Below are 12837 nucleotides of genomic sequence, written 5' to 3'. Positions count from 1 at the left end.
ACCCCGACACATTTTCAAAAATTGTAAGTGGTCTATTCAGACCTTCCGGCATAGGAATAGACTTAAGAAAGTGATGGAGATGCAGAGCACTCTATTGCGATAATGAAGGCTTTCGCTCTCACAGTTCCTCAACTGAAGGCCAACCATTCTGACAGTAAAAGTCACAGATGCGAAATTTGTTATTGAGCAGGAATCTTTGCAAGTCCACCTTTTCTAACTCAGATGGGAAATCCAAGTCATGGATAATGAGTATCATGGGTGACGGGTGAGAGAAATTGATGAAAAATTGAAGACTTAGCAAGGAGAAGGGTAACACCTACAGTGGGTGTCTCAGGATATGTTTATGTTAGCAGGAAGCCATGCCAACGTGGAGAGTGGGATCTCTGAATCATCCTGTTACATCTGAACTTCTGTGTACACCAATCAATCACCTGGGTCAAGTGGACAGCTTTATAATAAAGCGACACATTTGGACACCCAATCTTCCATTGATTTTGAGAAGCATAGTGTGTTTAAATTCAGCATGGAGATTTTGTTGTCCCAAATAAATGCTGTAAAAAGATGCATCAGAGACAAGGAGCAAAAGGAAGGAATTTTAGCGGGACTGTACTGCAATAGAAACAGAATTTGCGAGAGAATAGACATTTTGAGAGTATTGCATCTGCCAAACCATGATAGAGTTCTTAATTTGTTTCCTACTTATAGTTAATAAAGGAGGGAAATTAGCAGAGTAGAGATCCATGGGGTCAGGTGTAAGGTTAATGCCCAGGTTTCACAGATAGTTGCCAAGTGAAAAGGAGCAGTACACTGAAGAGACTGCAACTGCCTAGTGGAAGAGCCTTCGACCTTTGAAAGTTAATTTGAAAAGTTGAGAACATGCCATAGGATTCCAAATTCCATGAGAATATGTGAAGAGATGATTCTGGGTTGGTTACCATAAACAGGTCATTGGCATATGCTGCCACCTTATGGTGACCCAACAGTTTAGACACCCCTAAGATATTCAGGTTATTTCTCACAGAGCACAGAAATGGTTCCAGGGTAAGAGTGAAAATTAATGGGTCAGAAGGATTTGGCTCCAAATGAAGGAGAGTCCCTCAGTTGGAAGGTATGGCTCCGACCTACCTCAGTGCTTTACAGGATCCCCATGGGCTGCTTAGGTATGACGTATGCATATTTACATTGATACAAGCTTGATCGATCTAAGTATGCAAAAACATTTTATAACTGGAGTTCAGCTTTAGCCATTTCAGCACCACCATACGTATGTATACACGTTACTGCTGCAGCTGTGATCTTGGTACCTCTGCTGCCATCTACCCAGGGATCCGCTGTCCCTCATACGGGCCCAGTATCGGTACAGCAGGCATCTGCTACTGAAATGGAGGGAGATCAGCACACTTACAGTGCCTGATCTCCCCTTCAAATGCTGAATCCAGAAGCAATGAGGATTTTTTCACTTGTGGTTTCAGTCTGTCATTTCTCCAGCTGCTATGGCTGGAGAAAAGGCTGCTGAAACACAATCTCTGCCTCATCAGCTTCAATGGGCCCATGGGTGACATTAGGAGTCCAAAAGACCCCTGATGTCTCCATATAAGGGGGCTTTCCACTTTATACATTGGCTAGTGGTGAAGTAAGCCAGCTGGAAATTGTGGCCCCTTGGTTGACCATTGGAGACTATATAGAATGGTTGTGAGAATGAAGGACTCAGCTGGTTAAATAAATCAAATAATCATTTGGCTGTTTTTGAACTGTGAATCTTGCTTGCAATGTGATTAGACAAATGAGCTTCATTCCGATCTAATCAACAGGGGATCGGCTTTTGCACTGGAGAGACTCATGAGGTAAATAGTCCTGTTTTATTGGACATTGTAGCACTTTGTTCCTTTTGAGCAAGGGGCAACATTGAATTTGTCATAGAATTGCTGCTTTCAGAGTAGAGTGCTCCAAGAGTGGTATCTATTTTAATGTGACGTATTGTTTGTTTACAGTCTAAAAAGTAGCATTTAAGTATGTGTGTGGGTTGTGTTTGACTCTGTGGTGGTGTGTGTGTGTGTTTATTGACAACGTTGTACATTTTTGAATGGGTATAGGTGTGGTGTAAATAATTGACTAAATGCTTAATAATAAAGTTGTATTATTTAGATAGATTTGTATTGTATCTTTAGTCCTCAGTAACCACTTTGCTGCTCACCTTTTTTCTTTGGACCTGACACTTCTGTACTAGCTCCTTATGTGATAGCAATAAAGCTAAGTGTACAAAATATAAAAGTTTAACAAAATGACATATAAATATAAAAAAAAACACAATTTTTTTTAAAGCTCTCCACGCTCACCTATACGCACATAATAACGCAAACATGTGTCACGTGTGCAAAATGGTGCCATACATGTTACGCATCTCTGCAAATGTTGGAGAGAGAACAATAATTCTTGCTTTAATAATTCTAGAGCCATAACTCCATGTTAACTCTAAACTGATGAGTGGTAAATGCTTTTGAAATGTTACCTATGAGCAATTTTGGGTACTGTAGTGCCATTTTATGCTAAAACATGATTATCCACGCTATAGTGCTCTCCCCGAACTGCTCAATAACACCCTATTGACAGCTGCAGAGATAAAGAGAAACTATGTAAACTTCTTCCACAATATATTAAACAAAAGACATTAGTGCCATTTTATGGGTGTGCAGTTTTAAAGGAGAACTATGGGGTCAGGGCTTTTCCCCATAGTTCTCCTAAGGGTAACGGGAGGAAACCAACTAGCGTCCTCCCGTCGTCACCCAAAGCTCAGTATATGGCTATTTTATTGTGTTTGTGCGCGCTAAAATTCATTTTAAATGTAATAAAAAATTTTGTAGCAGTTTTCATCTATAAATACAGATTGTTTTTTATATGTGTGTGCAAATAAGGAAAAGATAGGAAAAGATAAAAAGTCGGCATCCCTTTAGTAGTAATTACCCCTTAGGGATTATCTTAGCGCTGTCATGGATTGGGACTCACAGATATTAACTGGAGTCAGGTATGTTGACCCTTTCCACTACACTGGTTGGGACACTCAGAGAAAAGGGTCCAAGCAGTGAAGGCTGACGGCTCCCAGAGCTGGAGTACAAGTAGGGGAACAGAGAAGGGGAACTGAATGAGGTAGTGGAAGTCAGCTAAAGCTGGAAGTTGAAACTCAAGGCAGGGTGCTGCAATGCAGAGTAGGTGGCATGGGATGCTGAGTAGGTGGCATGGGGTCCCCCAGGATGTGGAATCTAAGAGCCAGCCGGTATTCACCAGAGCTCTTGATGGTGGAGATGGGCTTGGCTGCGCGCTGACCCCCAGGTCACAATTCCTAGGTCCACCAAACTCACCTAACAGGTACAGGGTACGAATCAAAGGTTAGGGACAGCCAGTAGACAGGGATTTCCAAGGACAAGCCAAAGGTTTGGTACACAGGAAAACGTCCAGGAATTCAGGGTAAATCACAAATAGGGGACTCGGCAACAAGGTTGGGAAAGCGTTGCTCGGGCAGTGTGCTGTTCGCTGCCCTGAGTATAAATAGAGACAGGAAGAGGGAGGATCCACAGGATTGGCTACAAGCAGACTGCACTGATTGGCCAAGAAGCTGCATAAGAAACAGCAGGAGAGGTCGGCCAACGCCTTAGGCCCCGTTCACACTGAGCGATTTATCGCACGATTTTTGCAGCGATATCGCTCATATTTCTGCGAGATATCGCTCTATGTAGCTTCTCCAATACATTTCAATGGAGCTGTTCACATCTCGTCGCTCAATATCGCTTGTAGCTCGTCGCTGGTAGCTTGTCGCTCCTACATGACCCTTTTTTAGAGCGATTTTGAGCGATATTGCTCCTGATTGCATACAGCCCAATAGGAAAAAGTTGCGCGATGTCGCGCGACACATCGCTCAAAGTCGCGCGATTTTCATGTCGCTCAGTGTGAATGGGGCCTAAAGCTTGCAGACAGGAGCAAGAGTGAGTCAGGTTCAGAGCACATGTCTGGAGGACCATCAGCACAACCCTACATGCCTGCAGAACCAGGGGTAAGAGGTATGTATATGCTTGAAGAACTACAAGTAACAGCTCAGCTGCAAGTCTGCAGCTGAACTGTGACAAGTGCAGACTTCTGGGAATCAGCCATTTACAGAAGAAGGAAGTGACATTTGTGCAGGAGTTCTGTACACCAACTGTGGACAGAATGCTTCCAGGTCTCCATATTGCATTTAATTTTCTGGCAGATTTAGAACCTTACGCAGCTACACTTTTAAACAGAAGGTCAATTTTTAATAACATTACAAAATGGCTTGTTCAACAATTATATATGCTATATTAATTTTTTCATTTTTATTTTTTTCTTGTTTAATATTTTCATTGACAAGCAGTAATAATAGTCAACAAATCGAGTGCAAAAAAAATTGGTCAATTACCATTTTTATTTTTTTAAACTGGAGTTACCCTTTAAAGCAGGACAAAAATGAGTGGTAATGTGCATCGTTCACTAAACTAAACCAAAACTACCAATCAGAAATCATATTTCAGTGATCTTACTACAGAAAACTAATTAATTCATAGGGCCACTACGTGAAACATATCCTTACTGTTTTTTACACCCCCTTCTTATCTAATATTATAAATAATGATTTATGTTCACTGGTTCTTGTCAAAAATTACCTATAAATTCCAACGTATGGCCAGATCATTATAAATGGATGTCTTGTCCTACACATAACATGTGACTGACAGACATAATGAGCATAATGAGCATTTTTCCCAACGGCAAATCAAACATAAAAATGCCCAATCAGGATTAGCCTAATCTACTTCTCTTCTTCCATGTATTAATATATCCATTTGCTGAGGAAAGCCTCTCATACATATTTAAGAATGTTTTAAAATTCCCTTTCATGCAGACTAACCTGCCTTTCAGCTGAAGTTCTGCTTTCGATGCCTCGATGAGCAGTAAGTATCCAACAGGGTTGCACCAAAGCTCCTACCATGCTAAGGGCATCATGTTGTAAAACACAAGTTTGACATGTGATGACAGATGATTTCTGGAGTTCTTTTGTCAGCAGATACAATTTTTGCTATACACACAGGATAATGAATTGTGGATACATAATTTGCTGAGAATTGGCATGCAGCGCCCATACTTTCTGCTTACCTATGGTTTTCTTTTTTATCTTAAATGCTGTTTGGTCACAATATGTGGGAGGCAGTAAAGAAGTGGTTGCCATGGTGACCGGCCCTGTAAAAAAATCAATGTGTTCTGATTTTAATCACAGTGATAGCCGGAAAATAATGAAACTGAAATGTTCTGTCTTTGGACCCTCCAACCACAATATCAGGTGTCAATTCTCAGGGCAGCCGAGCAGGCTAGCTGTTATATAAACGCTGGCTTTGATCAATGATTTGCTGACTTAAGGCTGAATTTGTATTATATGTTTTCCTGAGGTGCTGAACTTGGGTTTATTGAGCTTGTGCAGTGAAAAGTCAAAGTCTACCATGAGAACTCAGGTGTGGTATGTGAAATGGTGGAGTCTAAAGGCTGGCCATAGACACTACATGGTGGTTGGGTGTGGAGGCACATGTCAAGCACTCTCAGGCATCTGTGATGGCCGGCATATACCTAAAGAAGAACCATTGCAACAGGTGACCATAGACATCAGAGAGTGGTCAGATGAGCAAGTATGGTCCAACCAACGTGTCTTTTGCAGCAGTTCAGCCATAAATCAAAACTGTGTTCCACTCAAAAGTGTTCCACTAACTAGGTTTATACAGGAAGAAGGAGATAGACATGTCCACACAACCTGATCACCAGCTAATCACAAGTGCAACAATAGCAAATGAGGTCTGTTGGCTAAACTTGCCTACAGGCATTATTTATTCTCTGGAGCCATCAGAGAATTATATCTTACACCTATGACATCCTTATGCCCACCTTTAGCCAACACTATTTTTTTTTTTTTAGCTCTGGACAGACCCCACTGGGAAAATTTTCCCTGGCAAGACAAGAAATGAGGGAAGCGTAGCTGACATGGCCAGAGAATACAGTTGTTTAAAAAGAACTTTGGTGAAAATTATTAACCCTTGCAATCGGTCTACCCCTACACTGCAAAGGAATTAAAAAAGTTTTACTCACTTGATTCTCTGAGCCAGCTTGCTCTTAGACTGGTGCCTGGAGCCTCTCTTCCCCTCCGCTGCAGCAGTCTCGTAAATCAACATCTTCAATACACAGTGTATAGACGTGAGGACACTGAGGGACATTCCATTGCTGCAGTATAGGACGTGGCAAGCTGAAGGGAGTGCTGTGACAGCCAGATGGCTCGAAGGCAATGGTGTCACCGGGTGACACCATTGGAGGGGGTGACACCAAAATGACTGACAGCTGTGGGGTGGGAAATGGGGTGGGAAATATCCATCCCCCAGCTGACTGGGTGGAAGTTCCCTTTGCACTTCCTTGTTTGGAGGAGCTCAGGCTCGGATTGCGTTCACTCCTATTGGTAACATTTCCACTCAATGATTATTTATTTTGAAAGATCTCCTTTCCAAGTAACCTCCGTCAGGAACACAGACAACAATAATGTGCCAGTTCCAACCGTTTCCTACTTTACCATAACAAAGAAAATGTTTTGGTTGGAGTTTCAGTTTAGGCATATTAACATTTGAAGGTTGGGTTTATACAGCAATATACAGTTTTAGAATAATGGGATAGTGGTGTTGTCACACTAGTTTGGTTATTAAAACAGTTTACATCTAAAGAGTAGTGATGAGCCGAACACCCCATGTTCGATTCGTATTCAAACTCCCGAACGGCCGAAAAGTTTGAATACGAACTCAATCTCAATGCAAGTCAATGGGGGTCAAATTTTTGAAAATGAATGTTCCCTTTAAGAGGGCTTATATGCACATTATTGGCCATAAAAGGTGTATGGGGGTCCGGGTACTGCCCTGGGGGACAGGAATCAATGACAAAAAAACAAACAAAAATACAGTTTTTAAAGGAGCAGTGATTTTAACATCATAGACTCTCATAAGTTAGAGTTAGGACCGAATAACATAGAGGTGCCTTGACGAGGCAGTGTAGCTTTCACATATTCTGCAGAAGACGTGTATCTAAAACCTCTGTTTTTAACCATAGCTTTTAGACAAGTTTTTTTGCATGCTAGCTGGTGAGTGTGCTGGGAAACTTTTTGCAGCTTCCTATTAGCCCCCCAGCCCGCAGACCCCCACAACCACAGGACCATGGTTGTGGGGAAGAGGCCCACAAGGTGCTTTTCTAGGAGATATCCCCTGGCAAAGTACCTGCCCCATGTTGAGGGCATGTGACCTGGTATGGTGCGTCCCCCCCCCCTTTTTTTCTGGTCTTGCATGCTGCTGCTCGGATTTGGCGTTGGGGTCCCCCCTAAAGGGTCTGGTATGAATTGACTTTCCTAAAGAAGTTAGATTTTGCTAGTTCAAAGGTACAGTGCAAGTGAATAAATGTCTTTTTACAAATTTACCAAAGTGATTTACCTTTTCCATGGATGTTTGTTGTTCTGACTATAAAAATGGGAACTTTTGGAAGGACTTCAAATTTTAACCCAGTCATGTTCATAAACTTGCAAATGTAGGGGAATGTCCTACATGGCCAGGGCTGTTAATATTAATGCACATATAGCTTGTGTAGCACTTCAAAACATGCCTGTTATTCTGCCGGACAGACATTTCTAACCTATTGATCAAGGCACAAGCTGAGTACTTAATAATATCGAAATCTCCCTTCTTTGAACTGAACTGAAGGCAAGTGCTGTATAGCAGACATGACTTTAGGGCTGCCAACATTGAACCAATCAAATATGAGCAGCAACACTGCATTATGGTGCGATACCGGCAGACATATCATTCTGGAGAATGTTTCTGGAATTCCTGGATACAGAATTTCCAGAAAATAAGCTTCTAACAATTACAATTTACTCAATGTGTACACATATCAACAAAGTTCTAAATATATATTTATGTGTATCAGCTCTATACTAAAAGGGTGTTTTTATATTCAAAGAACAAGCAGGGAAATGCTTTCTAATAGCAGTTAAATGCAAAAGCAGCTAATTTATGTAACTTACTTGTTGCTAATTGTGTGTATGCAGGAGACCATTATCATGCAGTCTGCACTAGATAATAACTATTCAGCTCTTTTATTTATTCACAGCTGCTTGGTTACAAAGTGCTAATTGTTGTTTTTTAATCTTCTGCATAAGATGCATTCAACTGTTTTGCTTTACACATAAAAATGTTTTATTATCAAAGGGTAATTTTACAGCTTTTATCCCCTTTGTCAATCTGTGCAAACACAGTTACACTGGTCTTTTTAAACAAGCCATTGGAAAAATATTTAAGACTGCTACCTAATGGGAACTGTGTGTTCCATTGTGGAGCAGATTAAGAGGATCAATTAAGGTTGGCCTTTACCTAATCAATGAGTCAGTGGATTATTAAAGCATACCATCATCAGAGGCATAGGAAAATTTGTAGCAGTTGAACCTCTGACTAGGTCATTGGGGTTGGTTGATTTACTTAAGGCAAATATGCTGTTCACTTTGCAAGGGAATTGGGTCTTTGCAGGGGACGCTTTCCCTTACTGTAATAAATGAGATGAAGCTCTGCTGACTTCCATCATCCAATCAAGTGAAAACTAAAATGCTGTTTATTTCATTTTCTTTGCACATGATTGGGTATTCTTTGCAAATTGAATTTTTACCACATTTACTAGGCTAATGTCTCCTGCAAATTGTATACTCTCTAGCAAAGTGAACAGCCTATTTCCCTTTAGTAAATCAGCCCCAATGACTCCTAGTTCCAATGGCCACTGAGGACTATGAGACAGCTGCTTCTGCTGCTCTAACATAGCACAAAATAAAACCTGCCACTGATCAAATCTTAGTTGTCATGGTGTTTTTAGTAAAACGGTGTCATGTCCAGTGGTTATTCTGTTGCAACACCTCAGTTGGTGGTCCTGGATTGCAGACAAAGGGGTTGCAAACACAGGTAAGCAACCTCGCATAGGCTTGGCTAATCAAGCAGCCTTGTTTTTGTATGAATATGTAGCAAATTAGTTTGATAATTGCCTATTCATACAATTTATGACAGTAACATAACTCTAAAATGCAAAGTGAGAGTAACATTGCAAGAGTGAGCTGGATCTACCAAATAATGGAATGTACTGTAGTATACCTAGATACTGGCAACTTTCAGGGTTTAAGTAGGAGCAAGTAGATTTTTTATTTCACCAAGAAGCAGGTAGTCATGCATTGTAGCACAAGTAACAGGACACTTTTTGTTCAGGTCGTTAACATTTACCTTGATCAGATAGATACCATTGATCATCATCAGATAGATACTGGCTTGAGTTCTTAGGAGGTCTTCTGAGCATTGTCCAATGTTCTGGGTCTTTTGCCTTGCTTTTGTGCCTTAAGGTGCCCATACACCTTACAACCATCGCAAGACTTTTGTCTTGCGATGGTTGTAAGCTAATTAAAAGCTTGTACGATCTGCCCATCTTGGACAGGCAGATCGTACTTGCGATCATCGAAAACCCGCCCCGCTGATGGACGGGCATCCGATGACTTCAATGCCGCACGGGCAGTGTGCAGTTGCGCACACCGGCCCGTTCAGCATTTGTCTCCCGAGAACGACACTAACCCGCCGACAATCGTACAATAATCGGCAGGTGTATGGGCACCTTAACATTTGTAGCAGTTGATCCAACCTCCATGTGTATGCTGCAAAAGCTGCCAGAAGGTCAACGCTGAAATCTTGTCACCACCAATCTGAGCCCAACATGTCGGTTGTCTAGCATACATAGGTCCTGGCCCTGCAACAGGAGAAGTACTTGGGTGACACTAGATTGAAGAGCTCTGTGAGGGAGTGCTCTGTAGGTAATATTTTAACACATGACTATAGCAAATCATGTGATTGTTCCCACAGCATAATGATTTCTCTATGGTGAAAATAACAATATAAATTATAACTTTAAAATGGTTCAGGTCAAAAGGCAAACATATACATTAGACGAGCAAGTAAATTTGAACTAATCAAGTGACCATGGTAATTTCTAAGAAACCTTTTAAATCAGAACAGACACCTATAGTTTTCTTGAACTGGGAATGGAACGAAAATTTCCAGAGGGCCTCATAAACTACCTATGGACATTGGATGACAGCCACCCAGTCTGGAACCATCTTCATTTCAATTAACTTTTCCCCAAGCAGGTGTGTCTAAAGAGCACTCGCCATACAGACTTTCCCAATTCAGCCATAAATGTCTGAACTGGGCACTTTTCAGGGGTCACTTTGGTGAGTCAAAAGAACAATAAAAGAGTTTATCTTGAACTAGCAAAATCTGGAATATGATTGGCTGTCATGGACAGCACATTGACTTTTATTCCCTCCAGTTTTAGCAGCATTGTGTTACAGCTCAGTTTCCTAGTTGGAGTTAATCTGTAATCCCATCTCAATGTTTACCATGGCTACAGTAAACTGAACAAATAATGCTGTAGCACTTATATTACACTAACCAAATCTGAGGTCAGACAAGACCCAGTGACTTCATTTTGTGTAATGAATACAGCATGATGTGTGTAAGGTTTAGCAATTTCCAGATTAAATTATCTGTGACATGAAGCTAGCTGAAAACATAACGCCATAATATAATTACATGGCTAGAGGATCCTTCCTAGGCACAGAAAGAATCAAACAGGATATCTGTAAAGGTGACTATTCTGAAATGAAATCCAGTGACTACTAGAATTGTACATAGCAGAGGTCTAAATGTGGTTTGAATCACTTGACTCAGAACTATAACACAGTGTCCATACTGCAGTGTCCATTTTAATATATATCTTTTTTAATCTGCATGCATCTTCTACTTTGGGTAGATGCTAGTGGGTTTAATACATTTTTAGGAGATTTATTTGCAAATAATTTTCTCCACCTAAGGGGTTTTAATTATTTCCAAGCTGAACAAGTATGAGGTACATTAATAATATGTATGTAACATTATCATCTACACATCAGTCCCATTCCAGTTATATAAAATATAGGTTTCATTCCATCGTATGTAAAACATTTAAAATATATATATACATATATCTTTTTTACATGTACGTTACATGTTCTTGATTTAGTAGGAGGTTGTGATCACTATTTTTTCATTATCCTCGTTTCAAACTTCCATTTCTCAATTTCTAATGTTTCCTCTCATTCCTGCTAAATGTTATGCTCATATATTCTCACTAACTCACTGTAACTAATATTACAAATTCCTACAACTTACACCTAACATGTTTCGATATTAACATGGCTTCATCAGGGGTTCAAGTTAGTGTACAACATAAATTAAATGTGCCAATGCTCCAAGTGCAAAACCAAATAAGAGGTGTCCACTGCTTGTTTGGTTTTGTACTTGGAGCATTGGCACATTGTTGGGTGTGGGTTGTAGGGATTGTTAATATCAGTTAAAGGGAGTTAATGAGAACATAAGCATAAAATGTAGTAGGAATGAGAGCAAATAACAGATATTGAAAAATTGAAGTTTGAAATAAGGATAATGAACAAAATATTGATTGAAACATCCTTCTAAATTGAGATAGGTGCATGTAAAATACATGAAAGGAGATTTTTTAAAATATGTTTTAAGCAATGGAATAAAAGTTCTATTTTATAAACTCTGATGAGACTGGTGTGCAGATGATAATGTACATCATATCTATTGTACTAAGGGGGGTGAATCACATACTGGCTCCTTATATTGTTTGGGTAATCTGACTTTTATATTGCTCCATTTGGGGGCATTCCTGCCTCTCTAATGCACTTCCCAATCCAGAAGCATGAAGGTCAGGTTCACACCATTTTCTGGACCATACCTGGACCAGATTGCAGCGTTTTAGCATGATTTTGCTGCGTTCCAGAGCATTTTTGTTTTAAGCTTAAAATACTTTCAGGTGCGGTCCAGTGCATTTGTATATGTTTTTGATGTGTTTACATGCGTTCCAGTGCATTCCAGATCAGAGAAAATGAGACAAGCAGTATTTTTTTTTGTCCTGTCCGGAACAGACTTTGCTGGTGTGAACAGAGCCCAGAAATACCATAGGGATACATTGGGATGCTTTTTTGGTCCTGGAAAAAACTGTTCTGGTTTGGACATGATCCGGACATGGTGTGAACAAGGCCTTATAGTGGTCACACAGGGGTTCTTAAACTAGCTATACATTCAGCTCATCAAAATGTTTCAAACTAATATTGCTACCTGCCTAAATGACTGTATAGCCAGACAGCTTTAGAGCTTCTGGACCACATAGGAGTTGCATTGTCTACTATAGTTAAGGTTACACCTTTGCTGTAAATAGAATTGCCAGCCATGCTACCACTGCCACTGCGTCTATGGCTGCCTGTCTGAATACCTGAACAGTGACTGCATATGATAGGATGCTATCAATGGAAAACAAAGAACGAAACACGATGCTATCACTGTTTGACTGATCATGATTGACTTTTGCAAAGCAGGGTAGTGCCAACAGTGCCACCCATGGTTTGAATTTCTGAGAGCTTAACAGGGAGATGTGTATGGACTTTATACATCTCCCCGCCTGGCTCTTAGCAACCAGGGACGCTCTGGCCAAAAAGGGGGGCAGCAGACACACTGCAAACATTGCCGAGTACAGCGGCCATGTCACTGTGCCTGCCGCCCCCCATGCGACAGCCCTCAGGTGAGTATTACATCTTATTTATTACTCCATAGATGAAACAAGCAATCAACCCTTAAAGTATGGGGGTTAAGGGGGGGGGGGGGGGGTGTCCGC

The 12837-nt window shown here is 40.7% G+C and overlaps 1 protein-coding gene across 1 annotated transcript in view; it reads right to left on the bottom strand.

Annotated features, from left to right (window-relative positions):
* Positions 1-11829: 11829 nt before the first annotated feature.
* PLPP4 (phospholipid phosphatase 4) overlaps positions 11830-12837 on the bottom strand; it is a 77043-nt gene continuing 76035 nt past the window's right edge. The window contains exon 9 of the mRNA XM_018566636.1: positions 11830-11840. The gene's annotated coding sequence lies outside the window, so the exon portion shown is untranslated. The remainder of the gene's footprint in view (positions 11841-12837) is intronic.

The sequence above is a fragment of the Nanorana parkeri genome, unplaced genomic scaffold (assembly GCF_000935625.1).
Source record: "Nanorana parkeri isolate BGI_ZX_2015 unplaced genomic scaffold, ASM93562v1 scaffold965, whole genome shotgun sequence".
NCBI lineage: Eukaryota > Metazoa > Chordata > Amphibia > Anura > Dicroglossidae > Nanorana > Nanorana parkeri.
Note: the sequence above shows the minus strand (reverse complement) of the source record. Positions and strands in the feature narration are given on the sequence as shown.